This window comes from Vigna unguiculata, chromosome 4 (genome assembly GCF_037176805.1).
Source record: "Vigna unguiculata cultivar grain cowpea cultivar isolate G323 ecotype 2 chromosome 4, ASM3717680v1, whole genome shotgun sequence".
Lineage (NCBI taxonomy): Eukaryota > Viridiplantae > Streptophyta > Magnoliopsida > Fabales > Fabaceae > Vigna > Vigna unguiculata.
In genome coordinates, this window is record NC_140795.1 from 41,327,246 (window position 1) to 41,338,150 (window position 10,905).

General features: G+C 33.3%; 1 pseudogene; it reads right to left on the reverse strand.

Moving 5' to 3' along the window:
* Positions 1–4,481: 4,481 nt before the first annotated feature.
* LOC146887204 (receptor-like protein EIX2) lies at positions 4,482–10,342 on the reverse strand (annotated as a pseudogene).
* Positions 10,343–10,905: the final 563 nt, after the last annotated feature.

Genomic DNA, 10,905 nt, shown 5'->3' on the forward strand with positions numbered 1-10,905 from the left:
AGAGAAATTAGCTTCCCTTATTACCTGGTATGGGTATAGTATCCTGCTTAAATAACTCTATAAACGTCAGACGTCTCTAACTCCACAAGATGCTCTATCTACACATAGAAACATCACAAGAATGATCAGGACATACCATTATAATCACTAATCAACAGATACTCATACTGATAAATAAAATGACGCATGCAAGTGGAAGAAAACTTACATACAGCAAAAAGCAGAAAAGACCAAAAAGACAGCAAAAACTTAACTTACGCAAACGAAAAAACTGATCGGTCCAAATTGAAGAGCTCACCAAGAGGATCAATCCTAAGATCTCGATTCTTCAATCAGACAACCAAAAAGACGGAACTCTTAGAGAGAAGTCAGAGAGCTATAGAAAAGTGGTTTATAGAGAGATTGTGTGTTTTAAAAGAATGAAACTCGTTTATAACAATTATATTTATACTAAAATCTTTTAATTTTAAAATAATTGAGTCTCACTATTTTTAAATCACTATCATTTTTAAAATCTCATTTTCTAGGATTTTATATCACTAGCGAAAATGGGTCAATTATATCGCATAATTTATATTTGACTATAAAGAATCAAATGTTAAAAAAACATGGTGTTATTTTTGTAAATAAAGTAAACTTTTTTATATCTAATCAACGTAAATTTATGTCAACTCCCTTACGGCCAATTGTAGATGAGACATTTTACATTTAACTACAAAGGGTCAAACGTAAATAAGAGTAACGTTTTTACATCTGATCACAAAAGGTTAGACATAAAAGTCACATTAGTGGCATTTAAGTTGGGGTAGGATCTGATATGACGATAAGGGGTCCCACGTAAATGAGTTTCTAAATTATTTCCAATAACTTTTCTTTCTCACTTCTTATCGTCGGAAAACCTAAGTATGATGTGTTAACACTTCATTTTTCATTTCTTTTCCTTTTTAAAAATTTTCTTTTAGTTTAAATAAATGAATTTTAGCTATTAGTAATTAGTTTTTGTTGAGTATTTAAAAAAATAGAGTTTTCAATAAAATGTGATAAAAAAAGGTTAATTTTAATAGAGTTTTTGTTGCATTTAGTTTGTTCCTTGAGAATTTCCCTTTTTAAAATAAATTTGTTCTGTTTGCGGGAAGTCTTTAATTTGTGCTTAATTACAGAAGAACCCCTGCTTTGGCCAACTCTCTTCTCAGCTCTGAATTCTAATTTCCTGCAGTTAGTATTTTATGATTCATGCATACTTCATTAATTTTGCATCACTTAGCTTAGCTTACAGGCCTTCATAGTGCATATAGCAATTTTGCATTAGCCTTAGCATTTTCTTTAGCATTTTATTTTTGTTTGTATCTTATATCTGCATCTGCACGTTCATTATGCTAGGAAGCCAATTGAATCTGCACAAGAAAGTCCCTGCTGCCACTGTCATGTATTGATCATGCTAACACAGATCAATTTTCTGCATTTTATATCAGCACCTGCACCATAATTCTGTATCTGGTTTGCTGCAATTCCCATTTCTTTCCAGCACCTTAACTGCACTCATCATGTTTGGAATAGTTCACATCAATACCTTGCTGTAACAGAAGTTGTATATGCATAGGTGGTTTAATTTACACTTAAATAGCGTGAGATCACATCCATTCAGTGGTTACCATTCTGATTCCTTTCCATAATCTACGTTCACCATTGCCTCTCATGCATTCATCTTCATTTGAGAATACTATAGTTGCATCTTTGCATTGCTTTTGGAGTTGAATTGATTTGAGTGAGTGGCTGAGTCAAAATTCCTTATGGGAATATGAGTTGAATTGGTTCTTGCTGCTGTAATTGGAAATTTCCATTCTGGCCATGGAGTGTATCCTGCATACGTGATTGGCTCAGATATTCAAATTGAATTTTCTTTTCAGGGGATGGGAAAGTTTGGATCTTCATGAATAATCTGTACATCTTACACCTAGTTTGTATTGCATTCACTTTAAGTATACTGCATTCATGTTCTGTTTTCTGCCATCTGGTTTCTTGCACATTGAAATGATCTTGCTGCTATTATGTGCTATTTCAATTGTCCTGCTGTTAGATACTAAACTGATTGCTGTCACAGATTAGATTTCTTTTGTGAATTGGTTTCACGTGTGTCTCCATTACAATGTGTGCCAATCTGCTGCATACTTGAATCAATTTGCTCATGAATTCTGCATCCAAATTACATCATACTAGTTCTGAAATGCACTGCTTTTCTGCTGTCAATTGGATTCACATATGCTTTCATTTGCATGGCACAACGTGCTTAAATTTCTTGCCACATATCAGCAGCATTCCACTCTAAATTCTGCATTCATATATTCTGTATTTCACTGTTGTCATTGTTCAAATCTGTTGCCACGGTTTCATTTCCTTGCAGCCAAATTCTGAACCTGTATTGGAGTGAATAAATATGTGTTTACTACTGTTTTGTTGGTTTAGTGCTGCCATATGGGTTCTGCCATTGTTGGAACATCTACTTTTGCATTTGCATTCATGGCTAATTCTGAATGAGCAGCCACAGTTGACATCAGTTTGCATCCTTGTGCATGATTCATGGTTGTGATAAAGCATAATCATATTTGTTGCAGCCCTCATCATTCGAGTATTTTGGATGTGTTCACATCATGAAAGAAAAAAAAATCTGCATCAGTTTTTCATCTCATAAGTTAGTTATTCATGCATTTTAGTTAAGTCTTAATTGAACCAAAATCTGATCAAGCATCATGCTATTCATCTAGGTTCACTTGCATTCCATTTACATCTAGTTTCTCATATCAATTAGGTCCCACGCATCTGCATCATTTCTGCATATCTTTTGTCACTTGCATATCATGCACAATATAGTTGAGTGTCAATCATGCAATTAGCTTAGTTTTTAATTGAATAAAAGTTCAGCATTTTCTCTTAGTTCTTTACTTTATTTCATTTCTTTTTCCCCCATTTGTTTTCTTTAAATTTCGCAAGCTAAACTTATGCACCATTTTCTTGGATTTGATCCCGAGTTAATTTCCCTGTATTTCGTTAGACGGGATTATTTGAGTTTTGTTTAACTCTAAAAACTACTGAAAAAGTGGGTTAACATGGGGCTTCTCTCTTCTTTGACGACTATGAGTTGTCCTGATTTGATTTTATGTGCTAGTATTTTAGAGAAAATTAGGGTGAATATGTGAGTAATTTTTCAGCCTTTTTAGGGGTACAAATTTCTTTTATGTTAAGTTTGTTAAAATTTTTAGGACTTTTAAAAATATGAGAGATATGAGATATATGACAGATATATGATCGTGGTTAATAATAATAATAATAATAATAATAATAATAATAATAAAGTGATAAGTCAATAATTCGAATCGATAGTTCTTCATCTGTTGACTTACAGACTTTGGTTATGATGTTTAGTAAACTCATTTACCATTGCTTTCATATCTTCATTTTCCATTCTAATTTACAAATATTCTGTTAAGGAAGACCATAGGCGCAAAGCATTTTAACCGCTTAATTTGGCACCATGTTTATGCTCTTTTAAGTGAAGCAAAGAATATTTATATTTTTTGTGTTATAGTGATCACCGCCTCATTTTGTTACAATGTTGAAAACCTCCGAATGAGACAGAGCAGTACCGAAGAAAAATTTGTTTCCACGAATTACGGATTATCACAAAAGCTCTTTTCTTTCTTCGGTGCTAACTAGAGTTTCCACGAATTACGAATTACGAATTACTCAAGTTTCTGCTTCAAATTTGTAAATATTCATTTGTTGGTGCTTAATGTCTCGAAGTTATATGAAAGAACAATTGCAGTTGAAAGCAGAAGCAGATGAGAAGTGATGGCAGGGGATGGACAAAAAAAGTATTATGTGACAATTTAAGAACAATCGATGCACCGAATCAGTTTAATGTGTTAACATGAAGTAGTAACAATATTATTTTAGTATTAACCGTAGATATCTTTTAAGATGAAACATCTTTGTTTGTACCAAGAAGAAGGACTACACTGTGAAGTATGAATGAACTACAAAACTCTCATTCATTATTATTGTAACCAAACTTGTTTTTGTTTCCATCAATGCTGTGGGTAGCCAATTTGCAAAACGTTCACTTTGTAAGAAGAAAAAAAGAAAAGTTGCGCTTAAATTACAAAATAGAAGATAATGAAATAAATAAGTTCGTTGAAACACTGATTTAGCATTACATTTTGAACCTCAATACCTACGCCAGTAATCCATGCAGCTTTGTGATTAATGACAGATTTGTGATTGTGAGAAACATACAAGTAAATAGATATAATGAAGTAAAAGATACTAATCAGCAATAGAAAGAGTAAAGAATTAGTAAGTCTAACAACTTGATTAGTATCTAGATAAACAATCTTATTATCTAAAAAAGGTACATTCTACATAAAAACAGAAATAATCACTAGCAAATTTAGAGAAAGAATTTAATGGAATAACGTACCTAATAACTATCCTTTGAACCACCTATATGACACTTGCTAACGTTAAATTCAGCCATTAAGCATATAGTCCATCAGTTTGTTCAAGAATGTCATGTAAGCAACTCGCCATGGTTGCCAAAGTAGCATTGATCCTAAGAAGCCCCAAAAGCCTGCAAAGAAACCTAGCCCCAAGCTCATGTAGAATGCGCCATAGAAAATTGAATTCTGTTCTTCACCATCAATGGCCTGTTCTTTAGGTTTTTTTGTCTTGTCTGCAGGACAACTTTTGTTGAGTTGTTCTCCACAAAGATCAATATTTCCTTCAAAACTAGAGGCTTCAAAGGTTTGCAAGTGTCTTCCCAAAGGGATTCTTCCACTCAGATTATTGTTTGATAGGTCTAACACACCAAGACTATCAATGTTGGAAAGAGTGGAAGGAATACTGCCTGAAAAATTATTTCTTGATAAGTCCAGAAACTCTAGCAAACCTAAATTCCCAATCTCAGAAGGAATCTTTCCATGAAAGTTGTTTCTTGATAAATTCAAAGAAACCAATCCAACTAAATATCCAACCTCTTTGGGTACTTCACCTGTTAACCTGTTGCTTGAGAGGTCAATGCTCTTAAGAAGATTCTCTGGCTCCCAAAACTCATAATCCTTACCCTTCCATGACATTGACCAATAAGTCATAAATATTGACATAAGATTCTTGAGTTGAAATTTTTCGTTTCCTCACAATATCCCTTGGGACTACACTCCATTCCATCAATGTGGTAAAATTTGTCAGACATGTTGGCATTTCTCCTGACAAGTTATTCCTTGAGAGGTCTAACACTTGAATTTGACTCAAAGAGCAGAGATGCTCAGGAACATTTCCAAAGAAGTGATTTACTCGCATGCTCAGGATTTTCAATCGTTGCATATTTTCCCCGATCCAAGAAGGTACTGGACCAGACAACAAATTTTTACTCACGTCTAATAAATCTAAGCTAGAACAGTTTTTCAATGTGAGTGGCAGTTCTCCACTAAAATTGTTGTTTCGTAGGACCAGAGCCTGCAAGTTAACAAGAGTACCCATGGACTCTGGAATCTTTCCAGATAATTTATTATTTCTGAGATCAAGAAATACTAATGAACTTAGATGTTCCCAACACTCAGGCAGTTGTCCCATTATTTGATTATTTGATAAATCCAAAGTACGCATATATTTTGTTACTCTATTTCTGCACAATAATGTATTTAAATCTGAAAACTTATTTCCTGACAAATCCAACGTGCGAGCGTATGACAAAAATGTAGGAATTACGCCTTCAAGTTTATTTGAATTTAGAATTATTGCATCTGGACCATCCCCAAGAAATTTCATCGTTAAATTTGGAATCGGACCTTTGAGAATGTTGTAAGACATATTCGTCTCACTTATAAACATTAAGTTGTTCCAAAACCATTCTGGTACAAAGTCATGAATCCCAGCATCAGAAATATCAAGGAAGCTTAGCTGATTTTGAGACTGGAGCCAGTTTGGGAAGCTAGGACCCAACTTGCAAGAAGCTAGTCCCAAATTAATTAATTGGAAAGGTGGAAACCAGGTAGTACCAAACGTTAAGGAAAACGAGTTATCTGATAAGTCTAGTTCTATCAATTGGGACAAATTTGTGAGATGCAATTCATTGATATCACCCTCCAAATAATTCTCCTCAAGACGAAGAGACTGCAACTGATGAAGCAACCCAATGCTTTCTGGTATTTCTCCAGTTAACTGATTGTTGGAAAGACATAAATACTTCAAAGATGTATAGTTTGAAATATTAGGTAGTTTTCCAATAATCAAGTTATTAGATAAATATTGCGTCTCAAGTGCAGGGCTGTTGCATCTTGAGGAATTCTGAGTGAAACTAGAAATTTTCCCACTCAGGTTGTTATTGTTAAGGTATAACATCTTCAATGTGCATATGTTCCCAAGGGAAGCTGGAATCTCACCTTTCAGTTTGTTGGTCTCGAGTATGAGAACTTCAAGAGCATTCATTACTTTCCCAAGTGCATCTGGAATGGGACCTTCTATCAAGTTATTATAAAGGGAAAGGCTTTGAAGTTTGGTGGTAAAGTTGAAAACCCAGTTAAATATAACCGATGATTTAAATGGATTACTTGAGAGATCAAGGGTGACAAGTGAATTAGAATTTTTAATGGAAGCAGATGTCACAGCAAAATTTCTATCGGTGAGACTTGAATTTCTTAAGTAAAGACTTTGTAGTTTGGTACTAAAATTGAAGATCCCTTGAAATATTGATGTCTGAGTCAGATTATTAGAAGAGAGATCAAGGAGCACAAGAGAAGGAAAGTTTGGATAGGGAGGAGATGACAAGACAATGTTATTATAAGAAATATGAAGCTCTTGGAGATTAGGGCTATAGTTGGACAACAATTGGAATGTGGTTGACGTCAGTATATTATGAGAGAGATCAAGGATGGAAAGTGAAGTGGAAATGTTGGATTGAGAAGGAAACAAAGATGAAATATGATGATCTGAAAGACCACATTGGACAAGACTCAACTCTCGTAAGTTTGGAAGATGGTCACTAATAATTTGAAGCCAGGGATGAGAGAAGTGAAGATAAGAAAATGAATAGAGACTGATAGTTTTTAATGAAGAGAGAGATGATAGCCAATTTTCATCTTTTAAATTAAGACCGGAACGTCCATCAAGTCTAAGAGAATGCAAGAGAGGAAGATTTCCAACCTGGAAAGGGAGTGCTCCAGAAAGTCGAGTATTGTTGAGAATATTACTTAATATTTTTTTTATTTAAATTAGTTTTTAGAAAATATTTCAGTTTTAGAGATATGTGTCAGTTTTAGAAATTTGTTATTATTTTAGATTAGGAGTGAGATATTCTAAATATTTTATACTTGATATTTGTTATATTTTGCTCTATATATAGAGTATATCAATAAAATATAAAAATATGTTCCTCCGTATAACATATCACATATATCTCTCATATATTTCATATCTCTCATATTTTCAAAAGCCCTAAAAATTCCAACAAGTGGTATCAAGAGCCATTGTTCTTACTGCCGATAGAATGGAAGGAAATATGTCACACGTCGCTATTCCACTCTTTGATGGTGAAAGCTATGATCTATGGGCGGTAAGGATGCAAACATATCTAGAGGGGCTAGATCTATGGGAAGTTGTGGAGGAAGATGATGTTCCCTTATCTGAAAATCCCACCGCAAATGAAAGCGTATAAAGAAAAGAAAACAAGAAAGGCAAAGGCAAAATCATGCTTGTTCGCAGGTGTTTCACAAATGATTATGACCAGGATCATGACTCTAAAGTCTCCCAAAGAAATATGGGAATACTTGAAAGCAGAATATGAAGGGAACGAGAAGATTCGAGGCATGAAAGTTTTGAACTTGATAAGGGAGTTCGAGATGCAAAGAATGAAAGAGTCAGAGACGATTAAAGAATACTCAAACAAATTGTTGGGTATTGCCAACAAGATAAAATTGTTGGGAAAGGAGTTTTCAGATTCTAGACTCGTTGAGAAAATTCTGGTGACGGTGCCGGAAAGATATGAGGCATTTATTGCTTCCTTAGAAAATACAAAAGATTTGTCTACAATCACCTTTACAGAGGTGATGCATGCCTTGCAAGCACAAGAACAACGAAGATTGATGAAAGAAGATCATGAGGCGGTTGAAGGTAATTTAAATTACACAGAAGATAATGCTCTCATAGTCAAGAAAAATAGAAGGAGCAAATACAACAACACATAGGTTTTTCCATCTTGTCCCCATTGCAAGAGAAAAGGTCATCAACCCAATTGGTGTTGGTGCAGGCCAGATGTCAAATGTTACAAATGCGGTCAATTGGGACATGTGGAAAAGGTATGCAAATCTAAAGATTCTCAAGAAGATATTCAAATTGTGGAGAATAAATCAGATGAGGATAAATCAGAGGAGGATCTACTTGTTGCAACATCATGTGTCACAACCAACGATTCTTCAAAAGATTGGATTATAGATAGTGGTTGCACAAACCATATGACTCATGATAGAGAAATTTTCAAGGAGCTGAATAAATCAAATATTTCCAAGGTAAGAATTGGGAATGGAGAACAACTTGAAAGGTACAGTTTCAATTAAAACTCATTCAGGTATCAAATTAATTTTTGATGTTTTATATGTTCCTGAGATTACCCAGAATTTGTTAAGTGTTGCTCAATTGTTAGAGAAAGGTTATAAGGTCTCCTTTGAAAATAAAGTATGTGTGATCAAAAATACTAACAATATAGAGGTATTCAAAGTCCACATGAAAGACAAAAGATTTGTGCTGGATTTTATGAAGGAAGAATTTGCTACAAATGAAGTGAGTATAAAAGAAAGATCAAAATCAGAAGATAAATATCTCTGGAAGAAAGTAGATGTCCAAGTGAAGAAAGTAGATGGAGGTTCACATTTTAATATTTACAAAAGGTCCAATGCCACTCCAATGAAATCCACACCGAACAAAGAAAAAGAAGATGATCTTGATATAAGAAGAAATATGAAGGATGATGCCAAATTGAAGAAAGATGTGATGCCATGGAAGAAGGAGAAAAACAAATATTACAAGCACAAAAAGAGGAGAAAATCAAGCATGAAAAGATGGAGAATCAAATCTGAAGATATAAAATAAACAGATATTAAGCAAGGAGGAATGTTGAGAATATTACTTAATATCTTTGTTATTTAAATTAGTTTTTAGAAAATATTTCAGTTTTAGAGATATGTGTCAGTTTTAGAAATTTGTTATTATTTTAGATTAGGAGTGAGATATTCTAAATATTTTATACTTGATATTTGTTATATTTTGCTCTATATATAGAGTATATCAATAAAATATAAAAATATGTTCCTCCATATAACATATCACATATATCTCTCATATATTTTATATCTCTCATATTTTCAAAAGCTCTAAAAATCCCAACAAGTATATGAAAGATCGATATACCTCAAATGTGACAGACTTCCAAGTTGAGAAGGAATCTCTCCATTAATATAATAATTATCACTTAGATCAAGATATCGCAGACTTGAAAGATTTCCCAGTTGTGAAGGAATTTCTCCAAGAAGATCATTACTTTTAAGATCAAGATACTCTAACTTTGAGAGATTTTCAAGTTCATAAGGAATTGTCCCTGAGAAACTTGAGCATGATAGATTGAGATATCTTAACCTTTGAAAGGAGCCGATGGATACTGGAATTTGGCTATTGGGAAAATAGTTAAAGGTGAGATCCAAATATTCCAAATATTGCAAGTCACACAATGAAGTGATATTGATTGAACCTGACAAATAATGCGATGTTGAACCACCACGAAGATCAAGCATCTCTACGTGACCAGTTTCGTTATTACATTCAATACCTTCCCATTTGCAACAATCTCTGTTATTTTCATCATCCCTCCACGTGAACAGCATGCCATGGTAATCTGGAACACTTTGTTTGAAATTAAGGAGTGCTTCTCTCTCACTCTCTATGCATTTCACTTGTGAACTCTCTGGTGGGGAGTTGAATCCAAGAACGGATACTTTGATATGTAGAAGGCACACAAACACTGCGAACAATATTTTGAGAAAGTAACTGCCCATTACAATTTTCTAAATATGAAATTTGTGGTTTATATGAGTAAAGAACAAACACTACCAAATATGGTTTGTGATATGAATTGAATGCTCCGCAACAGGGTTTAAGTATTTGCATAATTTGCAAGAATGAGGCTTAATTTCTACGTCGTGTGTGTCTTTATTCACAATTCCAAGTCAAGAAAGGAAGAAGTTTCAAAGGTATAATCATAAAAAATGAAAAAATAATGGATCAAATTGTTGTGGTCACTCGCATGACTGAATATTGCACAAAGCTATAAAACACATCCCATTCCTTTATTGCAATATGGTATAAGAGATTGGGTCTAATATAAAATTTTTCACAGCAGATTCTTTATTTACAACCCTTGCAAAACTTTTTACAACAAAATCCAGAGGTTAATATTCGAAAAAATCCTTTATACCACCTATAAAAGGTTCATTAATATTTTATTTTTATTTCTCTTTTATGGATGATACCACAAGTTTAGATTGAAACGAGTTTTTGACTTACTTTTCAACATGGTGACCTTATCAAGCCTCAAGAAGTAATGGTTGACAAATCCTTAGTTTTTCTTCTATAACAGTTACCATAAGATAAAACTGTTCAGTAAAACTGATAAAAATCTTATCAAGAATGCTTTATTTGTCAATTGTCTCCATGTCACTTCATTTCAATAATTAATTACTAAATGAAAATTATTAAATAACAACTAATTTAAAGGAAAAAAGTAATTAATCATTATTAATTAAATTAAACATCATTCTATAAATTAAAAATTATTAATATTTAAAATAATTTCTATTATTAATAAAA